The sequence below is a fragment of the Giraffa tippelskirchi genome, chromosome 10, assembly GCF_054371585.1.
Source record: "Giraffa tippelskirchi isolate mGirTip1 chromosome 10, T2T-mGirTip1v1.2.pri, whole genome shotgun sequence".
NCBI classification, from domain to species: domain Eukaryota; kingdom Metazoa; phylum Chordata; class Mammalia; order Artiodactyla; family Giraffidae; genus Giraffa; species Giraffa tippelskirchi.
In genome coordinates, this window is record NC_137284.1 from 23,624,176 (window position 1) to 23,643,141 (window position 18,966).

The 18,966-nt window shown below is 41.1% G+C and overlaps 1 protein-coding gene and 1 pseudogene across 1 annotated transcript in view; both read left to right on the forward strand.

The window, feature by feature from the left end:
- HTATIP2 (HIV-1 Tat interactive protein 2) overlaps nt 1-18,966 on the forward strand; it is a 209,304-nt gene that overhangs the window by 69,090 nt on the left and 121,248 nt on the right. The gene's annotated exons all lie outside the window — the stretch shown is intronic.
- On the forward strand, nt 9,634-11,648 carry LOC145522427 (protein artemis-like; annotated as a pseudogene).

Here is an 18,966-nt window from a genome sequence, read left to right on the forward strand (position 1 = left end):
GCACATGACTTTTTAAGGTCATTTAGTGACCTTATTTCTCCCTGTCTCCCCTCTTCCCCATAATTACAGAGTCGTAGGTACTGCAGCAAGTACATATATACCCTGTTTTATATTGACAGTAGCCCGATGGAATAAATGGCATCATTCTCATTTCAGAAGTAGGTAAACTGAGGCTTATATGATATATACAACATATTTCTAAGTGGCAAAGCCGAGGGACAGATTCGCCTCTGCCTGATTCAATGTCTGTGTGTCATCAGCTGGCTCCACTGCTTCCCATGGTCCTTGATCCAAGAAATTGAACTTGTCACACTCAGACTAGATCAGAGGCTCTCCAGATGTGATCTCGAAACTCCTGGGGGCTTCCAGGACTCTTTCAGAGAGGCTCAAATTATTTTCATAACAATTGTAATGTACTATTTGATTTATTCACTCTTATTCTCTCATGAGTGTATAGTGGACTTTTCCAGAGTCTACGTGACATGAAGATCCATCTTCAATTAAGACAGACAGTAAAAGGGATATGCACAAATGCAAAACAATGTTAACTCTTCTCCTTATTTTTTTCTTTTGGAAACAGTTATTTTTACCCAAATAGGTTATTTATATTAACAGGTTATAGTTTTCAGAATATTGAAGTAACAAATATTTTTAAAATCTCTCAGTTTAAATTTCTAATAAAATGATAATGGACAGATATAACATAGGTAAACAGAATCCCTTCGGAGTTTTCACAGTGCAGGAGACCCCAGTTTGATCACTGGATTGGAAAGATCCCCCGGAGAAGGGTACGGCAACCCACTCCAGTATTCTTGCCTGGAGAATCCCATGGACAGAGGAGCCTGGCGGGCTACAGTCCATGGGGTCACAAAGAGTTGGACACGACTGAGTGAACATACGCATACATGCTTTCCACTCGATGAGTGAGTGAGTGAAAGTCGCTCAGTCGACTGTACAGTCCAAGGAATTCTTCAGGCCAGAATACTGGAGTGGGTAGCCTTTCCCTTCTCCAGGGGATCTTCCCAACCCAGAGATTGAACCCAGGTCTCCCGCATTGCAAGCATATTCTTTACCAGCTGAGCCACTAGGGAAGCCTAAGAATACTGGAGTGGGTAGCCTATCCCTTCTCCAGCAGATCTTCCTGACCTAGTATTTGAACCAGGGTCTCCTGCATTGCAGGTGGGTTCTTTACCAGCTGAGCCACAAGGGGGTATATGGCATTTCTCATCTTCCTTCCCTTCCTTCCTCTATAAACCTCAACAAGTTAAAAGGAAGAGAGAAGTGGGCATGTTCTTTCCAACTCCACGCTGTCCCTGTCGAGGGTATATATAACCATGATGTATATAATCATTACCGTGGGACTATGTAGTGCTACAGGGGCAACAGACATGAACTGTACCACAAGACTGAATAATTTCAAACTATCACTAACCTCTCTTGAAATAAATGCCTATAGCAGAGCTTGCCTGTGTCCTATAGAAGAGGGGGAGAACTGACTGCATAAACGGGCCTTCTCCAAATTAACTTCCATGTCGAATACAGTGCTTATTAAAGAATAAGTAATCAAAATGTGCTAAATTGAAACTTCCGAATTTTTATTGAAACTCAACAGTAATTGCAACCGCTGTTACAACTTAAGTCAGCCAAAGATATCCCATCCTACCTTGGAAAGAGTAGTTTATGACTGACTGTTTAGAATGATGATAATGAAAATTACACCCACACATAACTGGTCCTGTAGTTTTAATTATCTCTATAGACCATGCACCTGCATTGCCTGTACCAGGAACGGGCAACTCTCACTTCCCTGCTCTTAATATTTCTCTGATTGGCAACTATAGGAATGGCTGAGATACCCTGGGAAGAAAGTGCAACTGGAGAAAAAGTACTAGGATCAAACTTTGGGGCATTCTTATATGTAAGGAGTTGTAGGCGGGGTAAAAAAGATGAACCGGCAAAGGAGACAGAAGGAGGAGTTGGTGAAGCAAGAGGAAAATCAGGAAAGTTCCTTTCACAAAAGCGAAGAGATAAATGTGTTTCAAGGAGAGTGTCCTTTGTGGGGCTCAGTGCTGCTCAAAGATCACATGAGATGCTGACTAAAAAATGACCTTTGGATTCCGCAGCCCAGATCTGATTGATGACTTTGACATGGTCAGTTTCATTGGAGAAGTGGGAATGGAGGGTAGATGGAAGTAGGCTGATGAGTTGGGCAGTGAACAGTACAACTAGATAACTGCTTTGAAAAGTTTTACTCCAGTTGCCTCAATTTCCCAGTGATAAGTATAAGAATGAGAATGGAGTGGGGGAGGGCAATTAGAACCCAGAATACATATGTTTGGTAGAACCATGGGGGCAGCAGATGGTAAAGAAGGGCTTGGAGAAAAGGCACTGCTAATTTTCTCACAGGTCACCATCTCACTATCTCATGACTATGCTAAAGCCTTTGACTGTGTGGATCACAACAAACTGTGGAAAATTCTTAAAGAGATGGGAATACCAGACCACCTTACCTGCCTCCTGAGAAACCTGTATGCAGGTTAGGAAGCAACAGAACTGGACATGGAACAATGGACTGGTTCCAAATTTGGAAAAGAGTACATCAAGGCTGTATATTGTCACCTTGCTTATTTAACTTACATGCAGAGTAAATCATGTGAAATGCCAGGCTGGATGAAGCTCAAGCTGGAATCAAGATTGCCGGGAGAAATATCAATAACCTCAGATAGGCATATAACACCACTCTTATGGCAGAAAGCTAAGAGGAACTAAAGAGCCTCTTGATGAAGGTGAAAGAGGAGAGTGAAAAAGCTGGCTTAAAACTCAACACTCAAAAAACAAGGATCATGCATCCCAACCCATCACTTCATGGCAAAAAGAAGGAGAAAAAATGGAAACAGTGACAGACTTTTATTTTATTGGGCTCCAAAATCACTGCAGATGGTGCAGCAAGGAGACTCTTGCTCCTTGGAAGAAAAGCTGTGACAAACCTAGACAGCGTATTAAAAGCAGAGATATCACTTTACCAATAAAGGTCTGTATTGTCAAAGCTATGGTTTTTCCAGTAGTAATGTACAGATTTGAGAGTTGGACCATAAAAAAGACTGAGCACCAAAGAATTGATGCTTTTGAGCTGTGGTGTTGGAGAAGACTTTTGAGAATCACTTGGACAGCTAGGAGATCAAACCAGTCAATCCTAAAGGAAATCAGTCCTGAATATTCATTGGAAGGATTGATGCTGGTGCTGAAGCTGAAATTTGACTACTTTGGCCACCTGATGTGAAGAGCCAACTCATTGGAAAAGAGCCTGATGCTGGGAAAGATTGAACGCAAGAGAAGAAGGGGATGACAGAGGATGAGATGGTTGGGTAATCACTGATTCAGCAGACATGTGTTTGAGCAAACTCTGGGAGATAGTGAAGGACGGGGAAGCCTGGCCTGTTGCAGTCCATGGGGTCACAAAGAGTTGGACATGACTGAGTGACTGTACAACAACACTACATGATTCAAGATATCCATAGAGTTGGAGTTCTCTTAACAAAACTTGCTTTCCTAAGGCACTTTTATCTAAAAAAATTTAAGAAATATCTGATTTAATGCAGTTAATTTCCTCTCCATTGTGATTTTCCTAGCAACTGCATTATTTATTTTTATATACGTTGCTAATGCATAGTTGTTTCTTCAACTTTGTGGGATAATAAGCTCATTGATTAACTGGGGAACCTGACTTAACATTTATTGCTTTAGGAATATGGGTCTCCAGAGTCAAACAATGGAGGGCCAGTGTACTTTTGCATTTCAATCCATTTGTAAATTGGAGGCAATCCATTTCCAGTTAAATTCGGTGGCTTCCATTCTTCCCCTTGGCAATGATATTTTGCAGTTCCTCTCATCCTGAGACAGACTCTCTTTCCCCACCCTTTGAATCTTATATTTGGCCAAAAGAATGTGGTAAAGACCATGCGTTAGTTCTGAGGCTAGACTTCAAGAAGTCTTGATTGCCTCTATTCTTTTTCTCAGAACTTTGCCATTGCCATGAAAATAAACTTGGACCTGCCTGTTGGAGGATGAGTCACCACGTGCAAGCAGAGCTAAGTCAGGGCAGTCAGAGTCTTCCTAGACCAGTCTGACCACAGGAGTGGGCCCAGCTGAGATCAGGCAGGTCTCATTCAGATCAGCAGAATTCAGGAGCATTAATAAGGGGTTATTGTTTAAGCTACAAAGTTTAAGTTGACTTGTTAACCAATAAAAACTAATAGTCATATAGCCTTGAACCTTTGGGGATGATACTAAGATGGAAGCTGAATGCTCCACGATTTTGTGTGTGTGTGTATGTGTGTGTGTGTGTTAGTCACTCAGTCGTATCCAACTCTGTGACCCCATGGACTGTAACCCTCCAGGCTCCTCTGTCCATGGGATTCTCCAGACAAGAATACTGAAGTCGGTAGCCATTCCCTTCTCCAGGGGATCTTTCCTACGCAGGGATAGAACCTAGGTCTCCCGCATTGCAGGCAGATTCATTACCGTCTGAGCCACCAGGGAAGCCAGATAAAGCAATTTTTTTTCAATTACTCGAGACTTCAATATAGCGTATGCTAGAAATGCATGCCGAGAAGGCAGTGGCAACCCACTCCAGTACTCTCGCCTGGAGAATTCCATGGATGGGGGAGCCTGGTGGGCTGCCATCTATGGGGTTGCACAGAGTCGGACACGACTGAAGCGACTTAGCAGCAGCAGCAGCAGTAGAAATGCATGACTGAATATTGAGTTGTGGCTGTTAATAGCTCTTAAAGACGTGATGACTTTTAATGTATTCTGATGAAAAGCATTCATGGGAAAGGGTCAGGTTCATTTTACTTAGATTAACTCTGATTTACGTCACATGAACGTCTCAAATCTTAATGTTCCAGCAAAATAATCACATTCTTTTGCTCATTAAGTAGAAGGATATGATTTCAATTTGGCTTCCACTTGGAGAGCAGAAAATTGCTGAAATAATACTAATGAAATGCTCACTGGCTTACATGCCCTTAAAAATATCTCAATTATTTGTGTCAATCTCTTTTTTTCCTTTGGCCTTTTTCCATATGCATCTACTTGGCATAGTATACAAAGGGATGTCTTCCCCCAGAGGGGGAGGAGAATGTTCACCTGTTTTTAAAAGCTGCCATCAGGATCCTGACACAGGTGAAGATTTTTCCTCTCATCACTATATTATTTCCCTGAACAGATTGTAATTTTATCAATTTTCCATGCTTATGGTCATGAATGCTTGGCATTACCACATCTTAACATTAACAAAAAAGGAATTTCACGGTTCCAGTTTTCATTTGAAGACAAAGAAGGCATGAAGACCTCATTAGAAATATGGTGTGTCTCCTGCTGGCTCACACATGCTTTCCTTTGCTTTCTCTTTCCTTCGTGTTGATGCCAATGGCAGACATTGCTCCTCTCCCTCTGTGCTCCCCATCCATTCCCCCAATCTCCAACAGTAACAAGGAGGTCAGAATCTTTTCAGAAGGCAGTTTTTGTGATACCTACACATGATGATACTTAAAAGTCTAGATTCTTCTCCTCTTTCAGAATCAAAGAAGTAACCATTTATGGGGAAACTTAGGTAGTATTTATAATAACCGGTTTATTTCCCTTTGCATTTCCTAAACTACTAATACACCTTTGAAATGAGATACATGCATTTTTTTTTCTTTCAAAATTTGAAATTGTAGATTATGATCAGTTCAGTTCAGTTGCTCAGTCGTGTCTGACTCTTTGTGACCCCATGAATCGCAGCATGCTAGGCCTCCCTGTCCATCACCAACTCCTGGAGTTTACCCAAACCCATGTCCATAGAGTCGGTGATGCCATCCAGCCATCTCATCCTCTGTCGTCCCCTTCTCCTCCTGCCCCCAATCCTTCCCAGCATCAGGGTCTTTCCCGGTGAGTCAGCTCTTCTTATCAGGTGGCCAAAGTATTGGAGTTTCAGCTTCAACATCAGTCCTTCCAATGAACACCCAGGACTGATCTCCTTTAGGATGGACTAGTTGGATCTCCTTGCAGTCCAAGGGACTCTCAAGAGTCTTCTCCAACACCACAGTTCAAAAGCATCAATTCTTCAGCGCTCAGCTTTCTTCACAGTGCAACTCTCACATCCATACATGACTACTGGAAAAACCATAGCCTTGACTAGACAGACCTTTGTTGGCAAAGTAATGTCTCTGCTTTTTAATATGCTGTCTGGGTTGGTCATAACTTTCCTTCCAAGGAGTAAGCGTCTTTTAATTTCATGGCTGCAATCACCAGCTGCAGTGATTTTGGAGCCCCCAAAAATAAAGTCTGACACTGTTTCCCCATCTATCTGCCATGAAGTGATGGGACCAGATACCATGATCTTAGTTTCTGAATGTTGAGCTTTAAGCCAACTTTTTCACTCTCCTCTTTCACTTTCATCAAGAGGCTTTTTAGTTCCTCTTCACTTTACAATAAAACCTACTAAATGAGGAAAGAACTCTGTCATGTGGGGAAGTCTGTTACTCCTTGAAGTTTTTCTGATTCTCCTATTTACTAGGTATATGACATTGGGCAGGTTATGTAGCTTTTCTGTGCCTGAGTTTTCTCACATATAGAATGATAATAAAGTCATTCCTTGGTTTCCATGGGAGATTGGTTCCAGGACACACAAGTATACCAAAATCCATGGATGCTCAAGTCCCTTATAGCAAATGCATACAACCTATGCACATCCTCCCATATACTTTAAATCATCCCTATATTACTTATACTATCTAATATAATGTGAATAGTATGTAAAATAGTTGCCAGTGCATGCAAGTTTTGCTTTTTGGAGCTTTCTGGAAGTTTCTTTTTTGTCCTGAATATTTTCAATCTGTGGTTGGTTGGATCTGTGGATATGAAATCCACAGATTTGGAGGGCCAATTGTAGCAATGCCTACTTCACAAGATTGCCCCTTGAGGCTTAAATTTGCTCAGTGCAGTCGCTCAGTTGTGTCCGACTCTTTGCTACCCCATGGACTGCAGCACGCCAGGCTTCCCTGTCTGTGACCAAATCCTGGACCTTACTCAACAAACTCATATCCATTGAGTCAGTGATGCCATCCAACCATCTCATCCTCTGTCATCCCCTTCTCTTCCTGCCCTCAATCTTTCCCAGCACCAGGGTCTTTTCCAATGAGTCAGTTCTTTGCATTAGGTAGCCAAAGTATTGGAGCTTCAGTTTCAGCATCAATCCTTCCAAGTTAAGTTTGCTAACATCTGCGAAATGCATAGGTCAGTACTTGGCACATGAGGCATTCATTGTTTTTAAATTATTTATACATATTTTTGTTTTAGAATTGTACTCTTCACAAAAACTTTCTCATAATCTCTTATATGAATTTGATGTTTAGCAGGTTACAAAGGGGTTTTTATATGGTTCTCAAAGCCCTGTGGGTGTGAACAGAGCAGGGATTATCATGCCCATTTTACAGATGAGGAAAAATTAAAAGAATAATCATATGATCCAGCAATTTCACTTCTAGATACATACCCAAAAGAATTGAAAGCAAGAACTCAGCAGATATTTCTACAAAAATGTTTATAGCAGCGTTAGTCACAGTAGTCAAAATATAGAAGCGACCCAGATGCTCATGATGCATGACTGGGTAAACAGTGGGGGTATTATTCAGCTTTAAAAAGGAATGAAATTCTGATATATGCTACAACATGGATAAACTTTGAAGAGATTATGCTAATGAAATGTCAGACATTAAAGGACAAATATTGTATGATTCCACATAAATGAGGTACCTGAGGTAGAAACAGAAAGTAGATTAGTGATTCAGGCTTCCCTGATAGCTCAGTTGGTAAAGAATCACACCTGCAATGCAGGAGACCCTGGTTTGATTCCTGGGTCAGGAAGATCCACTGGAGAAGGGATAGGCTACCCACTCCAGTATTCTTGGGCTTCCCTTGTGGCTTGGCTGGTCAAGAATCTGCCTGCAGTGTGGGAGACCTGGGTTCAATCCCTGGGTTGGGAAGATCCCCTGGAGAAGGGAAAGGCTGGCTACCCACTCCAGTATTCTGGCCTGGAGAATACTGGCTCCTCCTTCCCTCTGATACTCTACAGAATAGCCCTTGACTTGCTTTTTCTCTGTAACCATTCTCTCTGAGTATATATAAGCAAATATATACATTTGGGTGGGGGAGGGGGGAGAGACTACTTTTTTTAAAAGTGCATGGGATTAATGGTACCATTCACTAACTGTCATATTTCACTTGATATCCTATCTTTAAATTCAAAAGTAGATGTTTACCTTATTCTTTTTAGTAACTGGAGAAGGCAATGGCACCCCACTCCAGTACTCTTGCCTGGAAAATCCCATGGACGGAGGAGCATGGTAGGCTACAGTCCATGGGGTCGCTAAGAGTCGGACATGACTGAGCAACTTCACTTTCCCTTTTCCCTTTCATGCACTGGAGAAGGAAATGGCAACCCACTCCAGTGTTCTTGCCTGGAGAATCCCAGGGATGGCGGAGCCTGGTGGGCTGCCGTCTATGGGGTCGCACAGAGTCGGACACGACTGAAGCGACTTAGCAGCAGCAGGATGTCCTATAACTTTTCCCTTTTCCTCCCTTTTCCCTTTTATTAAAAAAACCGTATTGAGTTATATTTTAGCTATAAGAAAATACACCTATTTAAAATGTGCAGTTCATTGAATTTTGACAAATGTACGTAGCCTCCCTGCTAGTCAAGACAGAATATTTTTATCACCTCCAAAATTTCCCTCACAGATATTGTCTTAAGAATATGTATGTTCTTTTGTGAAATGACTGTCAGATTTTTGACCCATTTGAGAAATGGATTGCTGTCTTCTTACTGAGTTGTAAGCATTCTTTGTATTTATTCTGGACACGAGTATTTTGTCAGGTATGTGTATTGTGAATATTTTTTCCTAGTAGTATGAAACTTGACCTTTCTTTTTCTTGACACTCTTTCTTGAAAAATCAAAGCTTTTAAGTTTGTTAAAATTCAATTCATATTTTTCTCTTATTGCTAGTGCTTTTCTTTCATGTTTAAGAAATCTTTTGGCAGATTCCCAGAAGTGTTAGCACAGTCAACACTGGCTTGTGCCTCCATGCCCTGCTGGGTCACCAGTCAGTGGGGATCAGCTGGCACTGTGAGCTGCTTTGAGGGGCAGCTCGCCGAGTACCTAACCATCTCCACTGACTGCTTGGGCAGGGAGACCCTGAGGGCCTGTGCCTCCTTCCCGGCCCACCTCCACAAGGATTGTATGAAAGAATTAGGAGGCCCTGCCTTGAAAAGAAAGTTGAAGTACAGATGAAGAAACTGAGAAGTCAGAGCGGTTAAATAAGTTGTCCAAGCCATGTCATGTCCAATAAAGTCATGAAGCCAGTAAGTGGCAGGACCCGGATCCCCCCCAGCGTGAAGTTTACTTATACTGTTCCCTGTTACTAAAGAGTTGTTGTCAACTAGCCCAAAGTACAGATTTAGGGGAGAAACAAATTATATTAACTGAAATTGAAACTCCTACCCAGATTTCTTTCATCAATGAAGCACCAAGTGAGAAGGGAGAGATTGTTGTGACTCTCCGACCAGCTAGTCCTTGCCCAGGGTCAATTATGTTTATATCTCAGGGCAGTAACAGAACTGTCATACCAGGGGTACATCAGACTGGCAAAAAGAGAAGCTGCCAGAATGGAGCTTCTGCACTCTGGGGGCAGAGTACAAAACATCCAGAGTGTGTACTTAGATACTGCTTCTGCAGTCCAAAATATTACCAAATTCCTAGTCGAGAGGAGTGTCGATGGGTGGAATGTTAGAGCTGATTTGAAGCTGGGTGCTCGGTCTGTACCATGTGGTGTGGCTGAACTGCAAAGCAGCTGATAGGTAGGGGTATTCACCAACCTTAGTGAGGAGTTCAGAGTCTGAGTTCATGTGGATTAACTAGACATGTTCAGAAACATGCCTGACATCCTTCATAGCATCACCGACTCAATGGACATGAATTTGAGCAAACTCCGGGAGATAGTGAAGGACAGGGGAGCCTGGTGTGCTGCAGTCCATGGGGTCGCAAAGAATTGGACACGACTTAGCAACTGAACAAAACCAACAATTCTTCATCATCTCACAGAAGACTGTAGCACTCAGACCCATGAATACCAGCATTCAAAGGCAGAGGAATATTTTCAGTGGAATAAGTTACCCTGCAGACTTACTTCCAAAAATAGAATTTCACTCCATACCACCAGCATTAAGCCATTCAGTATGTGGTTTGGAGAAAGAGCCAGAAAAATCAATGTCATTGCAAGGACTGGAGAGAGTTCTTACAGAGGTCCCCTGTTTTTTTTTTTTCAAGTTCACACCTCCTACAATGAGATTAAAGATACTTTGAGCCACATTTGTCCTATGAATGTAACTGAACTCAGGTTCCACTGCTCCCCACTCAAAAATCAGTACCCAAGGGGCAGTTGTGGGTAGAAAGGAAAATTGTTTTTAATCAGAATGCCAGCAATCTGGGGAGAAGGTGAACTCGTGTTCCCCCTAAAACTACCTTCTGAACCAGATTCTTCTCAGTCATGAAAGTTTTTAAAGGGAAAAGGGGAATAATCTCGGTTAATCATTGAGATTGGGGTTCAGCCATCTTCCACTGTGTGCAAGCTTGTTGACTCCTTGTGATCTTTATTTAGATGTTATCTTGTTCACACAGTTGGTTCATGAGATTACTGAAAGGGGAAGCGAGGGGAGAGACCCGGTCATCTGTTAATTACTTATGCTTCATTTCTACTTCTTTGATCTGAGGAAAGAGCCAACAGGTTAGGCAAGGTATTGTGTGATCCAATTAAAATGTGCCAGGGCTGGAGATGAGCAGAACATCAGGGTACCTGGTTGAAGGTTAGTGACAATGTAGCTTCACTAAAGTGACCAGAAAAACGGTTTCCTGCTGAGGGCAGTTTCCCTCAAAGAGCTGTTTATATCCAAATATATGAATGACATATCCAAATGTAATTCTAGTAGGCACAGTTACAGATGAAGTTAAAGAAATCTTAAAGCCTTCACGCCAGTCTTCCCAAAGTATGGAGCCAAAGTATAAACCACTTGGAAAATTGAAAAGAGCTAGAACAATACATGTGGGCTCGCCGGGTGACTCAGTGGTAAAGAATCTGCCTGCCAATTCAGGAGACTTCAGGAGATGTGGGTTCGATCCCTGGATCATGAAGATTTCCTGAAGAAGGAAATGGCAACCCGCTCCAGTATTCTTGCCTGGAAAATCCCATGGACCAAGGAGCCTGGCAGGCCACAGTCCACGGGGTTGTGAAGAGTCAGGCATGACTGAGTGAGCACACAGAACAATTCACGTAGGCTTAGGAGGGTGACAGTGATCTCTTCGATGGTCCTCTCCCAATATGTTAAAGGCACAAGTTTCCAAATCAGCAAACTCTTCACCCTGAGGTATTTCCCATGATGACTGCAACATCATAAAACCAGCCTGACAAACTGAGAAAGCACAGGAAAAGCAGAAAGAATGCCAACCTCTCTTTGGGCAAGTGTTATAGATTATGAAGAATCCATGAGTGAAAGTGAAGAATTAGAAATCCCAGCTTCATCTCAAGGATTTTCTTTTAAATTGTTTTGAATTATATAGATCAATTTGTGGAAAATAGACATTTTAGTAATATTAAATCTTCCAATCCATGAACATTTGGGTCTTCTTTTAATTTCTACCAGTTCCATTTTTTTGTTTGCTTTTACTATACTGTTCCTAACTTATTTTGTTAGATTTATCCCTAGGTATTTCATATTTTTGATGCCTTTATACATGATATATTTAATAATACAAAATCATTTTTTTCTTTGCTTTCATCATTTTAAAAATGCCATTCTGTTATTGTTTGGCTTGAGAAATCAATGATAATCCTTCTCTTCATTCTTCTAAAGATGTTGTCTTTTTTCCTCTCCGACTGCTTTTAAGATAGTCTCTTTATGATTGGTTTTCAGCAAGTTAATTAAGATATGCCTTGATGTGTGCTTTTATATGTACTCTGTCAGGTCGCAGCACTTTAGGGAACTCACATGTCTCCTAGCAAACTGTGCAAACTTCCGTAGTTGTTCAGCTGACAGCTCTCCAGCCCTTGTTCTTCGCTTGGACTATGGAGTCCCACCTGTGTGTGTATGGTTTAATATTAATATTCAAAGGCTCACAGCACTCTATGCAGATTTACAGAGTTCTTTCACTGTGTAGCTTTCTTTGCAGTACTTTTCCTCACAAATTCTGATTGTCTCAGCCTCTCTGAAATCTGACTTCGTTCCATGAAACTAGCATACTCTGGATTCGCCGTATCTGCTCTGAGATTTGGAAAATGCCAGTGGAAAGAAATCTGGGGTAATCATCGTGCTTAACCCACAGCCCTGAGCTAAGTCTTATCCAGTGTGTGAACATAGTTGTTCCATTTATTTGTCCAGTTTTCATGGTAGTTTATAAGAGGGCTAGTCCAATATTTTCCTTCCATTTAAAATATCAAAGAAGAGGGAAATTTTCCTTACCCCCATGATTTGTTGGTAAGATGGCTATATAATTTGTTATATATATAATTTATTGTCTAAATCTGAAATCTTTTGAGAGTTAAAGAGTACTGTTAGTAATTACATGGACCCAAGGAGATCCTTAGGTACCATGGGTTACTGAGATTCTGAATATAGATGCAGCGGGCCCTTCATACCTTTGTTCCACAAGTGTATGATGTAGATTCCGCATTTGTGGATTCAACCAATTGCTGCTTGAAATACTCCAAAGAGAAAAAAAAATCCGAAGAAGTTCTAAAAAGCAAAGCTTGAATTTGCCATACAGCAGCAACTATTTACATAAATATTTACATTTTATTCACAACATTTACACAGTGTTTACATTGTATTAGGTATTATAAGTAATCTAGGGATGATTTACAGTATTCAGGAAGATGTGCATAGATTATATGCAAATACTACACCATTTTGTATAAGGGACTTGAGGATCCTCAAATTTTGGTATCTGTGAGGGGTCCAGAAATCAGTCCCTCACGGATATCGAGGGATGACTGTGTAGCAAATATTCTCTTAAATGCCTGCTCTCAAAATGAGCTCAGTAAGCTTCTGGGTGCATAATGGAAATTTAGGGACAGCATACCTATTATAAAAACAAATGGGCACCACATTTCTTTGGTTTAACTCTCCAAAGAATCTTGAAAGCCTCTAATAATTTTATTGTTTGGGGGAGGAGCTTATTTTTCGTACTATATTTAAAAAAAATATGAGTCTTAAAAGGGGTGCAAAGTTATAGACTGAGTGAAGTGCCAATCAGGTGTTATATTAACTTTTTCACGTGTGAAATTCAGGATTGTTACAGACAACAGCTGCAGATGATACAAAGACCAACAAAAATCTTTTAATGGTGGAGTTGGTGGTGGCATAATGAAAAGAATGCTGCATATTACTTCTAGAACATTGCCAGTTATTTGAAATAAGGCCTTTAGCAAGTTACTATACCTGTTTTAACTTCAAAGGCCTCAACTGTGAATACCAACCTATTGATTTCCTGTTACATACATATTTCTTATCAAATGCCCAGGGTTGATGACTCCAGACAGAGGTGGTTGACTAAGCATAATAGAAACTACCCTGTATTGAATGTTTGCTACATGCCAGGCTTGTGCTAAGTGTGTCGCTTGCATTATTTCATTTAACACTTAAAAACAACCCAGTAAGGTGGGAATATTTTGAGTTTAGCAATGAGGATACTGAGGCTCAGAGGAGAATGAAGGGTATAAAGTCACCTGGGTCACATAAGTATTAAGAGCAGAATACAGGAGGTGTCCATTTGTGCAAATACTAGGGCCTTATCCTTCCCATGTCCTCCTTCCCAAGGACATTGCTTTTGTGGCATGAATATTAACACACAGGAGAAAGGCAAATGAGGAAGAGGCCAAGGGGTGCCTTTCTCATTGAAGAGAAGCACTGGTTTAGAATGCTGTACTGCCAAGAGCACAATTGCTTGACCTCTCTGCACATCAATTCCTTTCTTTTTTTTTTTCTAACATTTATTTATTTATTTGGCTGTGCTGGGTCTTAGCTGTGGCATGTGGGGTCTAGTTCCCTGACCAGGGATTGAACCCAGGCCCCCTGCATTGGGAGCACGGAGTCTTAGCCACTGGACCACCAGGGAAGTTCCTGGACATCAGTTTCTTAATATGCCAAATGAGAGCACTGGATTAGATGAGCCCTTGTAAAAATTATTTTCTATGTTTCAATAGTCTCACACAAAAGTTGTTTCTGAATCCTAAAAACTTCTCAAGGCTTCCTACCTCACAACGCTTATCTTACCTGCCACCAGGGGGCGCTATGCAGGAAAGATGAGCCAGGTTCGCCACCAAAAACCCTGCTAGGATTTTTCTAACTCTCCCAGGAAAACCTGAGGCTTTCCTCAGACTTAGAAGCATGGCTTCTACAGAACAGATGCTTGATAAGTATTTGTTGATGATAAGGAGGAACAGACCCGGTGAAGACGTGGAGGAGAAATCCAGAGAGCTGGGTTCTGGGCGCTCACCCTGCTACCGAGAAGCTCTGAGATAGTCACACAGTCCGACAGGGCTTTGGTAACTTTTTCTGTAAAAGGAGAATAATGGGGTTATTGGGGGAAATGAAATCATATATTTAAAAGCACCCTGAGGGGGACTTCCCTGGTGGTCCAGTGGCTGAAATTCCATGCTCCTGATGCAGGAGGCCTGGGTTCAATCCCTGGTCAGGGAACTAGACCCTACATGTCGCAACTAAGACCTGGCACAGCCAAATAAATGATAAATAAATAAATATATTTTTAAGTTAATAAAAGCACCTTGGAAAGTATAAAGTGCTGTATAAATTTGTTGTTGTTTAGTCACTAAGTTGTGTCTGACTCTTTTGCGACCCCCATGGACTGTAGACTGCCAGGCTCCTCTGTCCATGGGATTCTCCAGGCAAGAATACTGGAGTGGGATGGCATTTCCTCCTCCAGGAGATCTTCCTGAACCATGGACTGAACCCGTGTCTCCTGTCACTGCACCACCAGGGAAGCCCATAGAAATATGACAAGTAAAGAAATGTCCCTATGAAAACAAACCCCCAAAACATTCTACTCACCTGTGCATTATCCTCCTTAGTAAATCTTGCCCCCAAGCCCTGACTCCGTGCACTTCTTGCCAAGGGCTTCCTCACTGTATTTGCCTGCTTCTCTTTCCTGATGTTGATGCAGAGACAATTTTTAGCCTGGTTAGCACATGTCTGGACACAGGGGCTACTCATGGGGCAGCTGGTTGTTGTATGTCCTGATTGGGCCTGAGATGTATCCAAATTCCTGCTGTGATAGGGAATTATATACACCCTTATTGTGTTTTTTTTTTTAATCCATTCAGTCTCTGGCATTCAACACGCACCCAGAGATCTCTCTGGAAAAACTGGGGAAATTGGTCTGAGTCACACCCACTGGGTCTTCCATGATTCCTTGATAAATTACATGTTCCTCCATGGCACCTCTTACTTCATTTCCAATTTGGCAAGAAGTGAATCTTACAATTTAGAAATATGTAACTCATAAATATGCTTTCAGTACTTTCTAGCCCCAAAACACAAATCTCTGCACTTTCGTTGTCCTGAAATATGTTCTGCTGAGATGATGTTTTCCTCTTCTTCTTCTAGACTGCCCCACATAGAGTAATCTTCTTCAACACCTTTGGAGTCAGACCATTCTTGGAATCCCAAAACTCCACTGTTTTCCCACTTCCCATTAAAAAGCAATCAAATTCCTCCAGAGCTCATGATGTCTACCCATCTCCCTTTCCAGCCCACGCTGCTTCTGTGCCCGTCAGCTGCACTCCAGTCAACCTGAAGTTGTCTCTGACTTATGCACATACTCCAGACTCTCCTGCCTCTGCTCCTGTCTTTCCATTCCTACCTGCATACGGCCAAGTCCTGCCCATTCTTCCAGGCAGAGTTTAAATACCAGCTCTTTTGGGGAGTGATTTCTTCTTCTCAGCTCTCAGTTGGTACTTTCTGCTCTAGGGAGCTGTGGCTTTCTTCTCCTTGTGTCAGATTTATCTTTGTATACCCACAGTATCAGTGCATGATAGATTCCCTATAAATATTCGGGAGGCAACACAGATGAATGGAATTAATCTAAAGAGCCGTTAGGGAGTAAGTATCCCATTAGACTCTGCATCGATCCAAAAATTAAAGGTTGTCTTTTCTTTAAAAGTAGTTATTTATAGCTATTTCTATTGTCTTAGTTCCCCAGCTGAGCCATTGCTGAGTTCTCTGCCTATTTTTGCTTTTTTCAACATTAAATTTACAGTTTATATCAAGCTCGGTTGTTTAATTTTTTTTTTCCTGTTCTCACTGTTCTCATGTCTCTTTACAATGTATGCAATTACATGAGCTGCCACAGAGAGTGAGATCAGGTTTTAAATCTTGTGATTAACCTTTCACATTAGGAGATTGCCAGCTCCAAATTTCTCCTGCACTTCTCTTGTTTTGCTTTGGACTAATTTCTCTGTTTCATCTCTTTTGTTTTGTGTCACTTTGTAACTCGATTCTTGGCTGCATCAGTCCAGCTTAGAAGAATTTCTTGCCTTGCTACATTTTATAGAATGACTCTTTTGCATAAAATCAAACAAATCTATACATGTTGAAAAACACTCTGCATAAATCTGTCTGGTAAGAGTTTCCAGGTGGTTGCCAGAGTTGCAAAGTTCTTGTTATTCTGATATTTTGAACACAAGATCTTAGGAAATGTTTTGAAATTTTACTTAAAATGCAAATTCCATGTATTTGCATGTGGAAAATTTTCCTAAATAGCCAACTACTTAGCTTTAAATTGGAACATGAAATTGGAAATCTTTTCAAATTCATAAAATACTGAGTTTCTGGTTTATATCTGTTGAATTCTTATTTTTATCCAATTTTTTTAATTATAAAAAGAAAAACCCCTTTCGAGTTTAGAAGGCCACTTTAGTGTTTATAGTGCAGTAGAAAAGTTTTTTGCCACTGACCCAGAAAAAACGATAAAGGTGTGTATTTTTAAAAATACATACACATGATACATTCCTTCAGGGAATGAATAATATATGAGTAAACAAAATATTTGATTTTTTAAAGGCTTTTTTCTTAAGATCCTTGCAATAACTTCCAAGAATACTTGATTTCCTGGCAGTTTGAATACAACTAACATGAATAATCAGTATTTAGATCTACGAAAGAGGTTCATTTATAGTAATTGGTATAGACAACAGCCTAGGATAAAGTTAATTCCAACCTTATCTGAAAACCCTGCTAGTGTTAAAATGGACGTCTAACGTGTTATTAGTGATATTTCATCTGAGGACCTTATCAAGTTGCACACAGAAAAGCCCTTGTCATTATTTTTTACTCTCCCAAAGTGACACTTTAATGAAATGTGCCAGCACCCCAGTGTTAGGATATGTTTCATTAATGCCCAGCACTTTTGTTCTATGCTTTACATTTGGAAACAGATTTAAGTATTAAGTGCCTCTAATGTCTGCAGCCAGGGAATCCTTTCCGAATTTGTAACAGTGACCAGAACAGACCGCACTACACTCTCCAAATGGTGCAGTTTTGCATTTGAATGTCTGAATTATCCCGGTTTCTTAGAGACGACCACAACGCCAACATCTTAAATCCTCAAAATACTGTCCACTTCACTGAATGCTCGTGATCTAAGCATATGTGTAATTATTCTGTAATTCTCCCCAAAATGTGATCCCTTGGAAATGCATACTAGGTTTCTCCTATTGTAAATGCAATGACTATTTCTTTGTGGCCACTTCTTTAAATACGGTAACAAGCAAGTCTGTGTGTCTGGGTGAACCGCCTTGATAATGATGATTTCTTCCCAAGCTCTCCTTGGGACACCCATTGGGGAAAATGTACCCTGCATTTGTGTAAGAGCCGGGACCCTGATCACAAAAAGACCACTTAAGAGGGTGTACATTACAACTAGAGGATTTCTTGCCAGAAACAGGCCTAATGTCGCTCACAATAGCCTTAGAAATCGTCTCAGAGAGTAAGTTGGACTTTGCGTGTGTTACCAGAGTCAGCTGTGGTAATCCATGGCTGCATATAGATTTTAGAGAAGAATAGAATCCCATGCTCCTTAAAAAAGCTTTGGATGTGGTCCACCATGGAAAATTAAAATATATACTTTGGAAACTGACAGCTGGAAAGAAAAGTGGTGGTGAGGGGGGTGGGAAGAAGAAGACTGGACAGTTAGGGTGTATTTTAACTTCGATTTTTCTTCTCAAGATTTGCAGTTTCTTCAGGAGAACCTATCGGTGGGAACCACCTTAGGGTTAGAGCAGTTGTTGCAAACTGAACTCCTGTGTGTGGAAGTCCTTTGCAAATGACTAATGCCCCTTTCTGATGTGGCTGGGTTGTTGTTATTACAGCTCCTCATTAATTCCAGCATGAGTCAGTTAGTTTGGCCTTTTGGTTTAGCAGAGTGCAGTGGTTTTGTGGATGTTTACTGGTAAATACAAATATGGCGTTGGGAGTGGGGGGAGGGCGGGTGGGGGGGGTAAGGAAAGTCAACTTGCAGGGTCATAGCTACACTGTGGATAATTTGATAATCACTCCACAGCAGGTGTTTGCATTGAGTAATTCCTCCTCTTGGCATAATTTTGCAAACCACTTGGCTTTTACAGCCCATGCTGTTCCCGCAGCACCATTTCTAATGGTAGCGTTCTGAATGATCTCAGCATCGCATGAGCAGGGACATTAGCTTCCTCCTGGTCCATGTCATTTACTTGTTTATTCTTGGCAATACAATTTTTAGAAATTTAAAATCTGGGAGAAAATGGGGGGCTAGAGTAGGAAAATCCGTCTTACTGATCACTTAAAAGAATTTTAAAGTTTGAATTAAGGAAAAGCTGTTT